Source organism: Pezoporus flaviventris, unplaced genomic scaffold (assembly GCF_033815535.1).
Source record: "Pezoporus flaviventris isolate CSIRO_AGI_PZ_B2104156 unplaced genomic scaffold, CSIRO_AGI_Pfla_v1 ptg000037l, whole genome shotgun sequence".
NCBI classification, from domain to species: Eukaryota; Metazoa; Chordata; class Aves; order Psittaciformes; family Psittacidae; genus Pezoporus; species Pezoporus flaviventris.
In genome coordinates, this window is record NW_026892585.1 from 16,543,867 (window position 1) to 16,560,997 (window position 17,131).

The window sequence follows — 17,131 nt, forward strand, 5'->3', positions numbered from 1 at the left end:
GGTGGGTCAGAGAAGAGATTCAGAGCAGCCCTGTGGAGAAGGACTTGTGGATGCTGGTCGATGAGAAAATGAACATGAGCAGGCAGTGTGCACTCGCAGCCCAGAAAGCCAACCGTATCCTGGGCTGCATCAAAAGGAGCATGACCAGCAGGTTGAAGGAGGTGATCCTGCCCCTCTACTCTGCTCTCATGAGACCTCACCTGGAGTAGTATGTGCAGTTCTGGTGTCCTCAACATAAAAAGGACATGGAACTGTTGGAACAAGTCCAGAGGAGGCCAGGAGGATGATCAGGGGACTGGAGCACCTCCCGTATGAAGACAGGCTGAGAAAGTTGGGGCTGTTCACAGCCTAGAGAAGAGAAGGCTGTGTAGAGACCTCACAGCACCCTTCCAGTATCTGAAGGGGGCCCATAAGGATGCTGGGGAGGGACTCTTCATTAGCGACTGTAGTGATAGGTCAAGGGGTAACGGATTAAAACTCAAACAGGGGAAGTTTAGACTGGATATAAGGAAGCAGTTCTTTACTGTAAGGGTGGTGAGGCACTGGAATGGGTTGCCCAAGGAAGTTGTGAATGCTCCATCCCTGGCAGTGTTCAAGGCCAGGTTGGACAGAGCCTTGGGTGGCATGGTTCAGTGGGAGGTATCCCTGCTCATGGCAGGGGGGTTGGAACTTGATGATCTTAAGGTCCTTTCCAACCCTAACTATTCTATGACTGCTCCTAAAGCCTGAAAGAAAAGTTAGCATTAACCTTAACAACTGCAAATGACTTATTGCATGTGCAGGCAAGTGGTTAGCAAAAAAAAAAAAAATCCGAAAAAGGAAAAAAAAAAGGAAAAAAAAAAACAATCAAAAAGTTTGTTTTAATAAAGGCTGCCTCAGGAAAAAAAGTGACAGGTATATATTGGGAATGCACACACAGGAAACTGGAAGGCATAGAAAGCAGCATCTGCTGACTTAACACCCCAGTTTAGCACACACCAGCCTCTTCATATAGGTGCTCCTCACAAGGAAGCAAGGCAGTGTTCATAGACGTTCCTGAAAGCAGCAGGAATTTGTAAAAACTGCCTCTTCATAGGAAACACACCCTGATCCCAGGAACACCTTCGCTAAGTGTTACAACTGCAGAACCTGTAAGAAGCAGTCCGAGGACATCACTGCCGAGAACATATAAAGAAGGGAGTCACAGAAATCCAAAAGCAGGCAGCTGAAAAATCAAAGCACAAAACCCTCCAAGAACACCACAACCAACAGCACCCATTCACTACTGCAGACCACCACATGTGAAACTCCGTTTTGTAACACAAACTCTGTCAGACACAGCAACTCAAGAGTTTTGCTGTACCAGAAAATGGTATCTTGCTGGCCAGCAGAATATTTAAGATAACCTCCACAGAAACAAATCTGTGCGTTGGTCTTAGCAGAACATTTTGCTACAGAACACTACTACTGAGCAATCATGTTTCATCCTTGCAAGCTGCCACTATTTAATTCAGACTGTGAACTCTTGAAAGAAATGGCCATCCCTTACCTCCCACTGCCCAGGCAAAAAAAAGTTCTAATTACAACTTCACATGGTTTAATGCATAATTACTCAAAGAATTTCAGGTTAAAATGCTAGCTCAGGAACACAACTGATCATTTGTGTAGATCATTTAACATTTTCAGTTTTTAACTTAAAACCAAATAGCCAAGTAAAGGTAAACACAAGGATCTACAAATCCTCTGAGGAGTATTTTTCATTAAAAAAAAAAAAAGTATTTGTAATATAACTATATGTAAGAAAAATATTATTTCAGATACAGAGAACACAGAAGAATGCATGAAGTCCAGTCAGAGATCCTGGATCTTTAAAATACTCTTATTTCTGCAATTTAGATAATTACTGCACACTAGTAAGTGACTACAGTGCTCCTCAGACGCTGAAAGCAACCTCTGGATCTGTCATGCTGTCTTTAAATAGGCAATTAAAGTGAAAAATGAGAGTGCACATAACTTTCCAGTGCCACATATTATATATAAATAATACAACACAAATAAGAACAGGACAGAAGTTCTCAAACCAAACACTTGATCAACTTAGTCATGCCTTCATCTGTTTATTTGAAAATATATTACTTTGCTACACTTGTGGTCCTTATTACAGTAAATTTACTGCCTTAAGAAGAGATTTCCCTTGCCAGAAATTAAAAAGACTTTCCATTCCTCTGCTCCCAAAATAATCTTTATTAACCAAGGTTGGATGGTAGCAAACTTGCTAGGATATCCACGAGGTAGCAGACAGATGCAAACAACTGGTATGTTCCTTTGTTCCTCAGCGGGGCAATCTGGTTGACCAGAACTTGCCTGAGGTTGTCCCAAAGCTTGCTTTTTTGCTTTACACCAATTGATAGTACTTTAAACCAAGTGCAGAATTTGTGAAATTCTTTACTTAAATAAAAGAATCATTTACTGTGTTCTCAGTGAGAAGCTGATGGCCTGTGACAAACAACATCAGAGATCCCTTCCTGTGCTTACAAGATGTGAGAGCTCTCTGTGCGCCATCCTGTATTCTCATCACTTTCACAAACCCCCTCACTCTGTCAAGCCAGCACAACCAGCACTTTCTCTCATCAGAGAAATTCAAGCTGTGGCCTTTTCTGGTCCCATTGGAAGCAGTGCAAATAGAGGTACAGCCCAGTTCACATGGGTCTCCCCAGACACCCAGCACAGCTGAACAGGCCACCAGCTACAGTCTGCAGTTGCCTCTGGCAGAAGAGATGGCACCTATCAACCAGTTTTTAAGCCATCTCTCATGCACCCACACCTCCAAAAACCCAACTAAAACTCCAGCAGCAATATGAAGCAGGGAGCTGTGTAGGAGGATATAACCATAATTCATGAAGAGAATATTACTTGTGCACTGTGATTGCAGAAATCCTCATAATATTCTCATTAGCTCATATCTCAATATAAAAAGTAACGCTGTAAATCAGATACTTAATTTCTATTCAAACGGAACATAATTGCTGGTAACTGGCTGCAGAGCTACAAATGTCAAAAAGACGCCTTGTGATATTTCAGATGTAGTGAACAGCAAGTACACTTCATTGCCATGATGCCTTTCCACCTGTTATGTTAATTAGTTTTTATTTGAAACATACTGCTGCAACCAATGCAACAATTAATGGTTACTTTTAATAGGTAAAATCCCCATTAATCAAATCAACAGGAGATCAGCAGAGTGCTAGAAAGGTCTCATGGAGAAAAAGAAAAAAGAGAGTCTGCTGCTACTTTTATTTTACTTTTTAAATTGAGATGCATTATATTTTTAAGCATCTGGAATGTTAACATCTTGACTGAAACTTCTAAGTGCAAATATACTTAATGAAGCTTGAAATAGAGAAAAATTAGAATGCCATTTTCACGGAATTTCCCAACATTTAAGTGAAATAAAATAATCTCATGAGGTGCTGCTGGAGAGTGTTAAAATAGAAAGTCCATCCGCACTTAACAGTCAGGCACATAGGACATAATATATATTATAAGTAATCTCTCAAATGATCCCATTTCAATAACGAAATGAGTATTTTAATTCCTTACCACACTATAATGTTTCTTTTGTCTGAGAGTATTAAAACCTCATACACTGTGGAAAGGCACTCACTTTCGATTCACACAAATTGGGGAAGGTCCCCAAAATTAAGAGGGATATTATTCTATACTGAAGCAATGATAAAACTACCTAATGGCATGTAGCACTGCCCCAACACACCCCAACATGATGGTCTTTTTAACCACTGCTTTATGCACTGTGCACCTTAGTGCACCAGTGGTTACACCACAGCTATGTTAACAGAGCCCTCTAACGGGGACACAAGAGGACATCAAAAGGACTTCCCTTGTTGACATAATTGTATCACCTCCCCAGACGACACACAGGGCCAATAAAAACCACTCTGCCCACATGGCTGCGATCCCCCCAGACGCTGTGATCCCCCCAGACACAAGCTGGTGTGAGGATGCCTGTCGGGGAAAACGTGTTTCTTGTACTGTGCTGACAGACTGGAGAGAAAGGAGGAAAAGGGTTGGAAGGTGCTTCCCAGTACAGACCCAGCCCTGCACACAGATTTTTTAGGTGTTCAGTCAAAACCCTCCATTTCCAAAATTCACACATTTCTCCACTCTCTAAGGTCATACACATCATTACCCATTACATTCAGAAGCCGACTTAAAAGAAAAATGAGGAACATTCATTTTGCATTCAGCATTTTGCCAAAATTATGAGCAAATAATTTTTGGAGTTGGCACTGGATTGACTGGGAGTTTAGAGAGTTTCTACCCAGGCCTGGCTTGGGTAAATCCATTGGGAGGTTTGGTCTTTTTTGGGCAAAACTTGGTAACTACTAGTAGAAAAGCAATCTTTACATAAACCACAAGTCTGTACTTTTTCAAATCAAGCATGTGAGGTGAGTACATGCTTAAATCCATAATCTAGGATAAACAGTTTTGCATAAAGCAAGTAATTATTTCAAAACAGCCAGTTTTCCTGTTAAAAAAATGGAAAATTTATAGGTTTGTGTTTTGCTTTTTTATTACTCAAATACTCAAACCCTTGTTCTCATCTAGTTCTACTAATGAAAATCTGACTAAACAATCCAAAACAAATAAAACCCAGCATTACTTTAAATAAAAGTTCAAAATATATATCCTGACAGTTCCGATGTTTGAGGGTTTTAGTTCCCAAAGTAGTAATGATCTCCAGGAGTTAAAATAATATGATTATATCCCAACTCCATGGCCAGCTAAACCACAACTGAACTGCAGTGGCACATATTTCATTTTCAATGTCAGAAGATCTCCATTTCAGACTATCAACATAGCACTAAATTTTCAAATGTCACTGAAAACAGGTCACTTCTAATTTTGCCTGAAAATGCTAAATGAACCACTATACACAGTGCAGCTAGTATTTCACAAGTTAAATCTCTTCATCTTTACCAGGAATCAAAAAGGAAAGCTTTTTACTGTAAGTTATTTACTGTGTTGTCACTCCTCTGCAAACATGGGTTGTGGGAATTCTCGTTTTATTTTGAGGAAGGGTTGTATTAGAATGGAACAATACATACTTTTCCTGTGAGTCACTAAAATCGCTATTAGAAGCTTATCTTCTGAGCTACTACTTTGCTCAGTCTTGTAGGAGACAGACTCGATTCTTAATCTTGTCTTCCTGCTGACAGGAATAGGGAGTGCACAAAACTAAGCAATTTCTTGTAAGGAAGAAGGGAATGGCACCATTACTTAGGGTTACTCAAGAGAAGTTCCCTCCCGAAGATGGCAACCATGCCCGGTGGAGCAAGGGCGGGAACCAGCTGTGTTCTTACGTACTGCCAGGTGCGTAAGAAGATAACCTTTATCTCCTGAAATATCTTTTCCAAAATTAGTTTGGATATACTGTGTCTTACACAATTTTATTATTTCACTGGAAATAATTTCACCACCAATATGCCTTATCCAAGACTATGAGCAACTCCACATTTGTCACTGGTGCTACACATGAAACATCCAGCAACAAGCCTGCCCTTCAGGCAATAAGAAACACACACATACACACATGATATATCAGTACATTTCTTGCAGGGAGCAGGGGTGGGGTGAGGTGTGAGGGTCTCCCTTTAAGAGGAAGACATCACCACTGAAAACAGAACAGAAAAACAAACATAATACTGTGAGATGAAAAATTTACTTCTCTGCAAACAAATTGACTATAAACCTAAATAAAAAAATTATCCCAAACTGCACCTTTTAGAAGTCTAACACTCAATCATCAGGATGACAAAGACTGGCATTTAAAAGTGCTGTTAACCATCAACCTTGAGTAACAAGACTATTATGTTTGCCCTTAAGTACTGACAGTGGAGCAGAACCTCTGCACTTTTGTACCCTGGACATCTGTTCTTGAAAGAGAATTTAAAATTATCTTGAGAACTAGTAAAGTGCAATAGATTATTTCATGTGTTTAAGTTACCACTTCAATTACAGTATCTCCATGCAGTGGAAACCAAGTGTGGTAAGTGGCCAGGTGCCTACCACCATGAATGACACCTGGCTACCCCAGTCCAGCTCCTAAAGAACAGTTTGCAGAGCAAGGAAGAGATCTCACAGCTTTATCAAAACTGGATCATGTCAGTGCAGTCTCACCACGATGGCCTGAACTGATACAACACAACAATCGATCAACCACTCATGACCTGAGGCTCGCACAGGGATTTAAGAAGACATTTTCTGCTGTGCCAGTTTCCTTGGTAAGAAAACTTCCAAGTTTTCAGCGTGGCCAAATGGCGTTTTCCTCATCATTAAGCCCAGTGATGGCTTCCACACGCTGACTCACCCTGGTGTGCTATCCGCAGGGGCAGGAGTGGAACGGGAGCACAGCTGGAACTCTCCGAGAGAAAGCCGCTTTTAACTCTTTACCCCACAGCCAGTGAGGGGAAACACCCTTCCCACACGGGCAGCTGCGGCCACTCCTTCACAGGCAGACACAAACGCAAAGCAAAGCCTCGTACGAGATACTCAGCTTTAGAGTGAAAAACCATACCGCCGGGGCGGGTCGTTGAAGAGCCGAGGGTCAGCGTACACAGGGTTCACCACAGGATTTGCAAACAACCCGTTTTCCTGCCCGCACTGACAAGCGCATCTCTCCCCGCCCGCCCGGGAGACCGAGCCGTCCGAACCGCCCGGCTGAAGGCAGACGCCGCTGCCCTAAAGAGAGCCGAGCCCGCCGCGCCCCCTCCTGGCGGCGCGAGAGCGCGGCCCTGCCGGCGGCGCCGCTCGGCCGTCAGCCGCCATTTGCCTTCTCGAGCGCAGCTGGAACTGCTGCCTTTCGGCTAAGACGTTATTTCACCTCCCGTTTCGCACCGAGTTTCCTCTTCACAAGGCACCAGAGGCAGCCGCGACTTTTCCCGTGTTATTTCTGGCAGGCGTTTAGTCCCTCAGGTATTCTATATGCCAGTGGTGATGGGGAAAGATGGTAGGGAAGTGATACCGTATCAGAAGTACCACATTTAACAACACAATAAATACCTTGCTCCTCACAGGGAAGCCAAAGCAGTCAGTCAGAGCAAGTGACTGAGAGCGTGTCAGCCTGCCACGGAAACACGCTGCAAGTGCCACATGGAAGCCCTGGCTCTGTGACTGCAGGCCATAGCATTTTGAAGCAGGGCACACAAAATGGCTTCCTCATGAATGTGGCAGGTACGTCGTTCACCTGCACAGGAAAGGGGCATGCTGCAGCCTCGTTGCCACTCAGTACCGTTAAAACATTCCTGTTACAACTTAAAATGTTATCCGCTGCTTAAATACTAAGTGTGTCACTCCTCTTCAGCCATTTCTGTCCAGTCATTCCCTTCAAAACAAAAAGGCATTGAGATACTCCTACTTCCAATAGTTCTGATGTAGAGAAAACCTGAATCAGATTGAATTAAACTAAGCCTCAATGTGGTTGAAAGCCAGAAGTTACAGCAGGGGAATAAAGATTATTTTAAAAAGTGAACTGTAAGTTTAAAATAGAAAATAAATTCAGATAAGCCTAAAAGTGATGACACTGAGTAGAGATTTAAGGAAATCAATGAGCTTAATAATCAATGATTTAAGTCCAATGCATGTTTTCACACATCCTCTTTTTACTTTATTATCCCAATGAAAATCATGCTGTGTTAACAAATAAAAATGAATTTCCCAGTGCGAACACAAAGGAAATGCAGTAAGTTACCAATTCCTTTGAAATTCTAACTCTCTTTACCCTCACATAGAATTCAAATATAGACTTATTAATCAAATAGGCACATCAATGAATATGAAGTTAGGTTACTATAATAACTAATTTACGACAACAGGAAGACTATTCGCTAAAAAAGCTCACAAAACAGTCCATGCTTTGGCTATCACAGTTTTGCCTGATATTCACATAAGCTGAAGTGTCTGTACTTTCTTCATGTTTCATGTGATACAAAGCAGCAGAAGGGGACTGCACTTTTCACTGCACAGTTGAAACTGGTGCTCATGGTTCACGTAAGTCAAGCTTGGGAAGGCTTCTCAGCAGAGAAAGCTCATTTTCTGCTCAGAACATTTAAGATGATAAAGGGATCTAATAAATGCCCTGGCTATGTCAAAAATATTTTTAAAATAAGTTAGGATAGGACAAAATATACAAATGAGAATTTCAAACAAACAGTAAAATTTCTCCTTGCAGGGAATGTTGTATGAAGAAAATCTGTTCAACCATTTCTGCAGGTGAGCTTGAAATATTGTGTATTTCTGATGTCCTGTTAGAATGCAGACAAGCAAGGCCTCATTCCTAGCTCAGTACAACTTGAAAAGGTAGTAATGCAGTTATCAAAGTGTTGAACCACTAAACCATCAGTTATTTTGTTTGTTTGTTTTTTTTTTTTGTTACAAGTAATTAGAAGAACTTGGAAACAGGTAGGGGGGAAAGGGGGACATCACTGATGTTGAAAACTCGAGCAAGTTCTTCTCAGATCATGATACATGAGTATCTATAGTACGTATACCATTTCCCTAGTGTCTCAACGGGAAGATGCATGTTTCTGTAAACAATCCAACTGCTAATTTTACATGTACTTGCTGCAAAAAAAGTCTACTTCCTAAAGTGATAGTTTAGTACCTTCTAAATTCTACTATTACTACTAAACAGCAATTAACTCTTAGAGGTTGATAGCATCATCCATTTTTACAGCAATAAATACTAATACTGTTTTTATTCTGTACTGTTCCTTCCTCTGATCAACATCTGATTATGAAGTAAAAAGCACGTTATACATTTATCAAAATTAGGGATATGATAAAATGAAAACACTTGGTAGATAAAGGTTGTGATGATGAGTTTTATGACAATTTAATTAATTTAGCTCAATGTTTATTCAGCTATGCTGTTACTTATTGTTGGAGTCATTTTTAAAATTCTCTAAGGAGAATGAAATAATTTGACCCCAAAAGACGAACATTCTATACAAAGACACTTTCAACATTAAAAATAATTATTCTTAAAACATATTTTGATTATCATCTTACAACTGTAACTGCACATAACGGAAAAAAAGTAACATCACCTTTCTAAGTCTGTTACCTACATGCAACAGCAAATGGCTTCCCATTTGTAATGTTTCTCTCTTCTCAAGAAATAGCTTTAAAAGTTTAACCAAACTCATTAAAATGTTTCTATCAAACACTTACTTAAAAAGCTACGGCCAACTAAAAGGGTACTTGTTCAGAGGAAGAGCTTGTTTGGTTTGCTGTTTCTAAACAAACTATAAAAGAATCCATTTGGCAAAAAAAGCCCAACAAAACAACCCAAAACACCTTTCTAGAGGTTCAGCAGACACCTGCATATCAGCATCATGACAATATAACTGCATGCCTGCTAGGATTAGTTCATAATATTTAACTTAAACTGCTTTGAACTCTTTGTATTCAGGACTAACAGTAAATAAGCACAGTGGTTGGATTACAAGAGAAATTAAGACCACCAGCAAGAATACTCCTCTCCCTCAAAGCGTTTTCCCTGCCCCACCCAATAAGCCTTTTATATTCCCTGTTCCTCTTTCTGAAACATTTACCAAGGCTAAGTTAAATATCTATCTCTCCAGTTCAGATTTTAGCAGCTTTTAATATTCATTCCTTAATGCAGTGTCAGTGTGCTCACCTTTTGCTCTACAGAGTGGTATTGATTTGCAGTAAGCAGCAGAGAAATCCCTAGAAACTCCTCCATAATTTATTGTAGCTCTAAAGCTTTTCACTGTAGTCAGTAGACTACCTAATAACCCAGTCAAAATGAAGACCAACATCTTCTATGACAGACAACTGTGGGGAAGGTGGCATGAATTAGAGAGTATGGAAATAAACACCTTAAACAAACCACCTCAGTGGGAGACTGGCATTGTCTGTCTGCCAATGAACTGCACACAAGATGCTTAGAGAAGGCCCGTAACAAAGAAAGAGCTGCATATTTTTCTAGGGTTCCCATGTCAGCACCACCCCTGATGCCAGAAACATTAATAACTTTTCTTCTGCTTTTCTTCTTTCTGGGGAGGGGAAGGGAGTTGAAATCAAAACAAAGTATCTAAAGAAGATTCATTTTACTTCTAGTTGAAATTTGTCCATGCCAAGTACTGATGTAAAATGCTGGGGTTGAAGCTTTCTTGTTTTTGTTTTGAAAGGGTAAGAAGAGTCCTACAATTTGGCTGACCTGTAAAAAACTTCAGAGAATCCTTACTAAAGGCTCTCCACTGCATCAGGTCTGAAGCCAAGCTTGCCAAACTGATGAAATAATTAGCCTTGCTTAAATCTTTTCCTAATTAGGTCTAACTTCTTTACGTATTTGGAAAATACTTTACTAAATTCAATAACAAAAAATGTACCAGACTGACAGCTGTCAAAAAAATGCCCTCTGTATTACCTTGGTAAGCAGAATTCCAGTATGAACAGAGAAAATACAAATTTTTCTATTGTTATATCACTGGGATAACTACTTTCCAGCTTCCAAATCTGGAAGGCATGTACTGGCACATCATTCCAGTAAAGGATGAGTCCCAAATACTTCAACAACCCATTGCTATCTGACTTCAACAGAAAGAACCCTGGTAGAACGGGCTGCACAAGGCAGGCACAGGAAGGTACAACGTGCTTTAACATCCCTCAGTCTAAATCATCAGTGGACTAGAATAGAGGTGAATGACAGGAAACAGACTACACTAGTCATGATGCAGCCTGAGGTAGTGTCTGCTGGAAAGACAATAGTCCATTCTCCATGTCCATGCAATAAATGGCCTTCTCTCTGCAACTACCAGCTAAGATTATAAATCAGTATGTTTCACAATATTAAAAGCCACTCCAGCTGCAAAGGAACCAAGACCATAAATTCTTTTCAATGCACCTTTGAACAGCATCAGGCAGTAGCGAGGCTTTCCTGAAAACAGCTAGACAGCTGTAAAATAGCTGCTTCAAATTTAGTTTCTCTCACAGGAGATAGAAAAGATCTGTATGAACTGTTTAATTAACAGATCAAGCCAGCAAGACCCATGAGGAGAAAATTCAGCTCTTAAACAAAAGGTTTTAATTCTGTTTCTTGAAAAGATTTCATTTTATATTCTATGTGGCATTTCTGAATTAAGACAAAAACCTGGTTTGAAGAACATCTCCAAGTCTCTTCTCCTCATTGCTATTAATGCATGTGAAGTTAGCAGTTGGGGATACAGTTTGAGGTATTTTTCAAAAGGATCAGTACACTAACCAGAGGTCTTCTGGGGAATCCACACACAAGCTCTTTCTCACACAGACATGAAAAAGGTCATTTCTAATCAGTTTCTTTTCTCATATAAAGTCAGATGGCTCTTAATCTCCAGCTGATCACTTAATTTACCAGAAAGGAAAGTAACTATAACTACTTTTTTGCAATTCAACAGCAGCTGTAGTTCCCCTCATGTGTTTCCTATGCAAATTCCACCTCTGCTGTACAGTAGACCCGGTTATTTAAGAGCAAGTTTAGAGTAAAAAGGGAAAGGAACATCATAGTATCTGCCATGACCATTAAAGCATCCTTGAATTCTCTGGCTAACAATGATTAATAGCTGCAATTATTGCTCAGTGCTTTCACTGAGATGTCAACTCTGAATGTGAGAAGAGCATGTTATGAAATCTGAATGGATGTCATCAGTAAAAAAAACACAATTACTTTTCTTTAAGTCTTATGCTCAACATGAATCAAGAAAGGAGCCTACTAGCTAGCACAACGTCTGGAATAGTAGACTTGGAGATAGTAACAAGCTATGCCATGTACTTCTAAGACAGGACACCTGAGAAAAGATGCAAGAGTTTCATGGACTCTGGTGAACAGATTAGGAAATGACAGAATATTATATCATTCTCTGCATTTTACAGCAAGTCTGGACACAGTCCTAGTCTCCAGTGTAACCAAGACATTCTAAATCTTTTCTGTCCAGGTATAAGATTTTCGTGTAACAAGAATCAGCTTCATTCCTCCAGATATAAAGCAAAGATGAAACAGAACTGTCATGAGGCAACTGGAAAAATACTGCACACAAAGTATTAGTTCATAAATAATAGAGTGAATGTTCTACACTGGCTAGGATCAAAGGCTACAAGTTCCATTTCCAGCTCAGCCACAGACTGCTTAACACCACACCTCAACCCTTCTTCTGTTTGCTGTGGATAAAATACAGTGAGATTCCTTATGCTACATTACATTTGCTGGTATAGCTAAGTATTTATAATGAGATATGGAGCATAACTGTACTTAAAAATCTTGCCATAAACACTTTTCACAGTTTCAACAACAACAAAATGCCATTTGCCTGTATTATTATCAGCAGTATTAACACAGTCATACTTTACAATGTACCACTGTAAATAAAGACACAAAGAACTCAAGCTGTAAAGTACAACACTGAGGGGAAAATGCAAGAGATTCTGTCTTGTCAACATATATAACCTTTTCACTGCCTGTATGCAAACATTCAATGATCTACAAGTGCTTGGAGCCACCAAAACAGAGTGGTCGGGGTGGGTGGGGAGAATAACACTCAAACCCACCACTACCACCCTGAAAATCAAAAAGAAGCACTCAGTTTGAGTTCAGTGTCATGTTCCTGGCAAAATGTCTGCTGAAGCACTACAGAGATTTTTATGGGCCTAGAGGAGACACTAAAGAAATACAAACAAATCAATGAATACCAGCATTGAGAGATAAACAGTTTCAAATGCTTCGTAGTACTAGAATCCCTTTGCAGCCAGATTCAGTGCCAAGATGAAGACTTGGAAGGCTTCTGTCAGGCTATTTCCAATTACAGTGGTTTATGAAAACACAGGGGATACAGTACGCCTTGATGAGAAAAACCAGTGTGTATATAAGCTCATCATCCTTGAGCAGAAAGCACTGAGGTAAGTACTAGTTGTTAGGGATACGTCTGCATAAGTAATGGAAGTTATTGCATCTAACCTTCAGTTTTCATTTATTTCGTACTGGAGGGTGTGGGTGCGTGCACAGAGGTTTATGTTACAAATGTCTATCTGCCACAAAATATTGAAGTGTTCTTACATTGTATGGCTGAAAAAATGCCTTCGAGCAATGAGTTTAATGTAAACCCAGAGGAATCAAGTAGGATGATGCTTAGAAGCCTTTAGAAGACCTTGAAAAATGCACTGCTAATTGTTCTTTAATCAATTTGTGTATTGTTCAGAGGTTTAAAAACTATTCATTGATACGCAATAGATATAAGCTGCTTTGAACTGAGTACACACAATTAACTGTGACTAGTTTGCATGACAGAACAGATCCACAATTCATTTGCGTGTTCTTTGTGTCAACCAGCCTCTTATGCTAAGAGCTGTTTTTCTGGTTGCTGGTGCTATACTGGGGGGAAAAAATCTCCCAACCATTACTGATGACCTCATGGTTACTAAACGACACACACAACCTAGAAATACTATCATATTCTATATGTTCTCCTTTGTCTGTGTAAAAGAGGAAAGATTCTAAGCGCCAGAAGAGCCAATTATAAGAAAAAAACCTCTGAATCAGTTTTGGTGTGGATACCTGTTAATATAAGATACACATCTGTCCTGGGTTCAGCAGTAGCAGTCTTTTTTTCTCAGTCGCAGTAGCTGGTGCAGTGCTGTGGTTTTGACTTTTGGCCTGGGAACAGCACTGATAACGCTGATGTTTTTAGTTGTTGCTCAGTAATGTTTAGTCTGACCAAGGACTTTCTGAGTCTCATGCTGTGCAGGGAGAAAGCAGAGACAAGACACCTGACCCAAACTAGCCAAAGAGGCATTCCATACCACAGCACGTCATGTGCAGCATGTAAACTGAGAGTTACCCAGGAGGGCTAGCTCACTGCTGGGTTGGGCTGGGTATCGGTCAGCGGGTGGTATTGTATTCTCTTCCCTTGTTATTTCCCTTATTATTATTATTACTGGTGGTAGCAGCAGTGGTTTTGTGTTGTATGTTAGTTACTGGACTGTTCTTATCTCGAACAGTGGGAGTTACACTCTTTCGATTCTCCTCCCCAACCCTCCGGGAGCCAGGGGAAGAAAGGGTCGGGGGTGGAGGGGAGTGAACTGCATGGCTGACTTGCTGACAGGGTTTAAACCATGACAACATCTGAAACCAGGTGTGTGGTTTTGTTGTTTGTGGTTGTGGTGTTTGGTTTGTGGAAGGTTGTAGGGTTTCTTTTTGTTTGCTTGCTTGTTTTTTTTTTGTGTATGTGGTTTTTTGGGGGGAGTGGTTGGGGTTTTCTGCTGTTTTCCTGGAGGAGTTGTTTGTTTGTTTTTTGAAGTAAGTTTTAATTTCCGTAAGAAAACTCATAGCTGTTAGTAGGAGATAGTCTCTGTTCTGTGAGGTAAATCAGCTCCTGAAAAAGCTGGAGGAAACCCCAGTTTGCCAGATCTGGAAATCAGTCAAGTGAAAATTCTGGATTCCCAGATTTTTATCCCAGTGAAGCCAACTTAACAAGTTTGATATATCAAGACTATGTACAGAGAGTTTGGAAGCTATGGACCTACAAAACTCAAAGCTCGTGATTTGAAAAGCACTACATTAAATTAAAACCTTAGCCTGTTTCCTTGGACCTCCATCCTCATTTAAACCCAGGATTGAAATACTTTTCCTCTTGTCTCCTTGCTTGTCAGCAGTCCATAAAGGTAGTTTGTGCTTATATGCTTATGTTGGTCAAATGAAAACAGAGAAACAAGAGAGAAAGCCTTTCAGTTCCCTCATCTTGGAGCCCAAGAGACTCCAGCAGCCTATAAAGCTGTTTCACAAACAGCCTTTCACAGACTCCAAGAATTTTTAGGTACTTTTGCTTCTTTATAATCTCTTCACAAAGATCTACTAGGCTAAAGCAATGAACAATTTTCAGAGACCTGTAACCTGGGCAAATTTGAAGTTTTCATTAAAAAAAAAAAAAAAGTCTTCTTTGTCCTCTGTTAAATTCTAAAACTTGCTCCAAAACCAGCAATACAGATCATCTGAATGATAGGGGGATCCTTATCTTTCAACACTTTTTTTCCTTTATTTTCTTTAAAAATCACATGGAACTTTTTATTTAAAATTACAAACAAAGTAAGTATCCAAACACAGACATGGAAACAGAAACACCAGTCCAAATGGTTTAGATGTGGAAAGGGTAGAATTAAAAACATTTTCGAACCAGAAAATTGAAGTTCATTGAGAGGTCTTGCCACAATGTCTTTACAGATCTCAGGTGGATCAGTGTTTAAAAAGTTACTAGCTGAACAGGTACAGAAGAAAGAACTATCATAAACAAATAGCCTTACTGACAAAACAAGAGCATCTTAACCACATGAACACGGAAGAAGATACTATCTAGCTGAACCTTTCTTTCTTCTGCTCTTCTAAGTACTTCTTTAACCCCACTCCTTTACTTTGAAATAAACCAGCAGATTATTTGAAAAAATAACCTGCCAGGAAACTTTACACCTTACCTATTTAACAGAAGCCAATCTCTGAAAGGGAAAACTAAACCCTTCCCAGTTCAGAATTTTGCAGCCTTTGGCACCATCAACATTTATTTCTTGTTCTAGTTTTCCAGATTTCCTTTAATGTTTTGATCGCTTTGTTTTCTTTTTTTTTGCAAGATCCATAATTTCAGCTACCTCCATGCACGCCATCTGAAACATTCTTTGAAGTACAGAGTTTACAAAGGGAATCAGTGAAGATGAAATGAACAGCAAGTTCTTAGATATATGTGATTTCTGCTCTCAGCTGATGGTTATTTTGTCTTCACAATCAGCTGCACTACTACTTCTGCAATATCAGTATCAATTCAACTCCTTTTAAAAACAGCTGGACTCGTATTAAAGCTTTAATAAGGTTCCCAAATAATCTGCCACAGAATAGAATTTACCATCATCCACCTATATACAGGACGGATGACTGAAATTAAAGTAATAAAAGAAAATGGGGGAGGGAAGGAAGAATGTAATAGACTAATACGGAAGTAGTATTTTGAATAGGATTTTTGGTTACATGTAGAGATTTAGCTAGGAACTATATTATATCTGTAATTCCAAAATCACGGCACATTTGTTTTTTTTTGCAAAAATCACTGCTTCAGTTAAAAAAATAACGCTTTTAACAGTTATTTGGATACTCTGACCACACACATACACAAAAACCTTTTTAAAGAAGTCCTTAAAAAAGCATATACTCCTAAAACTAGTTCAAGAGCATCAAGACATTTTAAGCTAGGAATGTCAGCCTACTGAAACAAAACAGAACTGCCGAAAAACACTAGTCCCAGAAGACTGTTGCATCTTCCAGGTGGCAGTAAATTCTTAAACTCTCATTATGGTGAGTAACATGGAGGTTCTCCCATGTTCTCAGCAATATCTAGCCATAAGGAAATTTTCACTCCATTGGACAAGCAGCAGTATTTCTTCTCCCCTGCCCCAAGTCACATATTCCCAACTATTTCTGTGAGAACTCCCAGTTTCAGGAATTGGTACATTCAGTGATTGATGCAGTCTTGCTACAACTGGAACTTTACATATCTGATGAGCTACTGGCATTTGGCTCAAGAGTTCAACCAGAAAACACTGCTGTACATGAGAACTGCTATAACTCTTCTTTATTTTACCCATTCTAATGTGCCTCTCTTTGTCTCTCTCCCTTCCCCCCCCCCTCCAACCTCTTACGGCAGCTGTGCAGCAGTTACTTTTTAACTTCAGGGGAAATCTGGAAATCTGAAGACCAACAAAAAATGACCTACAATAACAAAATTCAAGTCTGTATCTGACCTGCCAAATGCACAGGTACTTTCACCAAAAGACATGCCATCTATTTGAACTCTCAAATACTGCCAGGACAAAAAGCAGCTTGCCTGTTCAGATGAGCAACCAATCTCTTGAGACTTAAGAGATAAACCAGACAAAATGCTGGACAGGAACAAAAGGTACAGTAATAGTGCAAGAGCTGGAGCCGTGGATAAGAAGACAAGCAGGAGGAGGAAAAGTCTTTCTGAATTTAGTAATTCTGCAAAGCCAAATTTAACTCATAAAAGTAAACCATTTGAAGCTGAGCATAAAATTTTATCCTTCA

At 39.8% G+C, this 17,131-nt stretch overlaps 1 protein-coding gene and 1 long non-coding RNA gene across 2 annotated transcripts in view; one reads left to right on the plus strand and one right to left on the minus strand.

The window, feature by feature from the left end:
• Positions 1-17,131, minus strand: part of JAZF1 (JAZF zinc finger 1) — a 189,308-nt gene that overhangs the window by 97,048 nt on the left and 75,129 nt on the right. The gene's annotated exons all lie outside the window — the stretch shown is intronic.
• Positions 6,884-17,131, plus strand: part of LOC133275098 (uncharacterized) — a 44,795-nt gene continuing 34,547 nt past the window's right edge. The window contains exons 1-2 of the long non-coding RNA XR_009745393.1: positions 6,884-6,972; positions 11,994-12,951. This is a non-coding gene — a long non-coding RNA (uncharacterized LOC133275098). The remainder of the gene's footprint in view (positions 6,973-11,993; positions 12,952-17,131) is intronic.